We start from the raw sequence: 3,890 nt of genomic DNA, 5'->3' as shown, positions 1-3,890 counted from the left end.
GGCGTAGGCCAGCAATTGGAAACAGGCGGGCCAAGGCGAGGGGCGAAGGCGACCGAGCACGCAGGGTAGGCGTGGGAGGGGTTATCCCCCTCCCACGGGTAGGAGTTTTTGAAAATTCGTGCATGAAATGCATTTTCTTCCACACTAAAATTCAGTCATTAGGGCTACTTATATGAGAGTGGCCATTTGCTAATCCCTATAACCCCCCTCCCTGCGACCCTTTTTATTTTTTCCACTCCGATCCGCTCAACGTGGACGCCATGGCCCCCTGCTGTTGGCGCCGGAAGGCTCTGAGGTTACACACGACCGTTGGTGGACCCTTAGCTAGCACCATCGTGAAAAATGGTTGCTACGAAAGCCAGTGTTTTTCAGGGAGGAAGAAAAGAGTTAAGCCGACCAAAGACAGCGATGAAGGCCAATTTCGCAACGGGCGAGGGTGTTCCCCTCCCACAGTAAGGCTAATTTTTGAAAATATGCTGCATCAAATGGCCATTTTGGCGCATTTTCAGTGTCATTATTAGGTATAGTAAAGTGTATAGACCAATCCATTAAGCGGCCCCTTTCTCTCTTATTTATGTACTCTCAGATCAAGAGGGCGTCATGGCCTCCTTTGCCCCCCCCCCTTAGCTACGCTACTGTCCTCATTCAAGCACTGACCGGCAATATTGCCGATTAGTTTGATTTGTGTTGTTACAGTTACCAGTTGCATGTTGCCATTTATCGCTATAAACTGTTTCAAATGTCCTCATTATAAAGTAAAAAGCTTAAAGTATTTTTTGAAAAAAGTAAGAGGCATACTTGAAATGAATTCGAAATAAAGATCTACGGGGAAAAACAGGCAGATGTGTTGGAACTGCACTGAATAAACATGCCAAATTTATTTAAATTACAAAGATTTACATCGTTGAGAATACCAATAGCGTTAAAGATCACATTAACCTTCTTGCTTCGCTTAGAAAAATGTTTTTGCTTTCCTTCTGATGAAGAACTAAAAAAAACCATATGAAATTCGATTCAATAAAAACCAAGGTAGCGGCCCAAAATAGCCGCTCTATTAATAAAAAGAAATTACCATGAAAAGAATTGTTTTTGCCTCCCCTGATAGCAGAACAGTTACTTAAAATAGTGTTGAAATCGGATTTGAATAAAAACAGCGTGGATGCCAAAAGTGGCCGTCTATAAGTTCGAATATATCAAAGTTATTCACATAAGCATTTCTCCTTTCTTTATTCTCTGTCAATAAGAGTTCAGAACATAAATATTCAATCAAAGCCAACTTGCAACAACACAAATCTGAGCAAAGAAGAATATCTCCTTTCTTTTAGTCATGTTGTTGTGTCTGCCTGCAGAAATCTCAAAATCCAAAGGCTCAGTCTTCTCGTTCGCATTTTTGCCACAAGAACATTTTGAGGATTTCGTTGACATAATGTCATTCACTAACTCCTGCTTATCAACAAAAAGGCAGAATGAGAGCAGAGAATCGTGGCTGGGTCATTGTAGACGAAGTTTGACTTGACAATGCTCATTTCTAGAAGAATTGTTCGTTCAGCAGATGCAGAAGTAACAGGAATTGTGGCCGAGTCCTGTGAAGACGCTTCCGTGAGAGGCCAAGGAAACTGTTTTTGCTTTCTGCTTTTGTTTTGCCAATCAACAGGCGGGGCCATGGCCCCCTTGTGCCCCCCCCTTAGCTACGCCAGTGGGCGCGCCTTTACGGTTACATGCCGAAAAATACAGCGGTTAGGGTTAGCGCTAGCGGAAAACATTTTATTTTCTTGAAATATATTTATTTTACGAACCAATTGTCGAAGGATGTGCGTTGTGCCTTTTGAACATAGATATCATATAACAACGTTGTTATATGATATCTATGCTTTTGAAGCAGGAACTGTCAATAAATATTTTATTATTTATTTTTTATTTTTTTACTTTAAAGAAAATGACAATTTAAATGTTTAGGCGTCCTCCTGGGATATAATAGGGCTCGGTCGCGGAAACCGTAACCACACCTATATTTTGTTTTGGCCTAATGGCAAGGTCACCTCGCGTGAGAGCATGCGACGCTGCGCGTCGCATAGTAACGGAGCGACGGTCACAGCACGCAGCGTGTTTGACTCTGCTTGATCCGGATCGCGAGATGCGAGATACGAGCGGTACGTGCCGCGCCGCGAGACGTGACAGCCAGCAAGATGCGCTGACGAGGTATCACATGAGAACCCACTCGACGGAGCCTTGCGCTGCGAGTGAAGACTTATGCTGCATATATAATATATATGCCATAATTCTGTTATATATAGCGCCTATATAAATAAATAAATAAATAAAATATATATAGTGATAATATATTAGTATAGTATTATAGAGGCAAGCGCAGAGAGAGAGACAGACGAGAGAGGGAGACGAGAGAGAGAGAGAGAGAAAGAGAGACGATGAGAGAAAGAAAGAAAGAGAGAGTGTGAGAAGGAGTGAGGGAGAGAGAGAAGAGAGCGAGAGAGGAGAGAGAGAAGAGAGAGAGAGAGCAGAGAAAAAAGAGAAGAGAGAGACGGAGAGAAGATGAGAGAGAGAGAGAGAGAGAGAAGGTAGTGGGGGGATGTGTGGGGGGACGGGAGTGGGGGGAGGAGATGAGAGGAGCCCGACGGAGGAGAGAGTCGAGGCGGGAGAGAGAAGAGAAAAGGAGGAGGAGAGAGAGAGAGGATAGACACGAGAAAGAGAGGGAGAGGGAGCAGAGATAGCAGAGAAAGATGAGAGCGACGAGGACGCCACCCGAGAGAGGAGAGAGAGAGAGCAGGGAGAGAGAGGGGAGAGAGAGAGAGATAGAGACGAGCGACGAGAGAGAGAGAGAGAGAGAGAGAGAAAGAGATACGGGAGAGGAAGAGAGGAAAGAGGTGGGTATATATAAGAAATTTCTATCAAAGAAACACAGGTGCTCTCATGATCATCAGTCTGGAATAGCGAACGTTTGCGTGTCCCCAAATAGTTAAATGTGGATATAGGCGTATGTGTTGCGACGGCCAGGATGTGTGAACACAAGGAACTGTCGTAAGCAGTCGCTTGAACACGCCCGGATCATTAATTTTGTTTCGAGGACATTCGAGATAGGATGCTTTTACCCAGACCAAGGCATGTCAGGAGAGTAGTGAGAAAGGCTGTGTGATAGACATTTATCATGTCAAACTAGTACCTATCGGTATATGTACATTAGCCAGCGTAGTTGGAGAATTGTGTATGGATGCTGCGACCAAAGTGAAATTATTAGATCGGATACCATATGCATATGTCTCGTGGACCCGCCCATGCCCATTTTAAGTGCAGAAGATCGGCCGAAGAATATTCTCTTGCCTGACAACGGCGATCAGCGACGCGAGCGCCATTCCCATGGTAATTCAACAATTATTTTCATTAAATAATTTAATTAGAATACGACCCCTTTCGCCAAATACTGGATAAACGCTAACTCAGATCTCCACCTGCAAAACATGCCCAAAACCTTGAAATTCGGGAAGAGTTGTTTCTCTTTTGGGCATGGATTTATAAGGCCATGTTCACTGTCACAGGGCTGATACGTCGCTTCTTTGATTACCAATAACTTTCCGCTATACCTGACTATGATAGCCACAGAAAATAGCAACACGGATCCAGGCAACATTTGGCTTCAGAAGCCGTTTAATCAGCAAACCGAACAATATACATATACTATACTGTAATACATATGCCATATAGTGATACATATACCATATAGTGATACATATACCATATAGTGATACATATACCATATAGCGATACATATACCATATAGTGATACATATACCATATAGTGATACATATACCATATAGTGATACATATACCATATAGTGATACATATACAATATAGTGATACATATACCATATAGTG

The sequence above is a fragment of the Priapulus caudatus genome, unplaced genomic scaffold, assembly GCF_000485595.1.
Source record: "Priapulus caudatus unplaced genomic scaffold, Priapulus_caudatus-5.0.1 Scaffold387, whole genome shotgun sequence".
Lineage (NCBI taxonomy): Eukaryota > Metazoa > Priapulida > Priapulimorpha > Priapulimorphida > Priapulidae > Priapulus > Priapulus caudatus.
The sequence above is the reverse complement of the archived record's forward strand: the minus strand, read 5'-3'. Positions refer to the sequence as shown.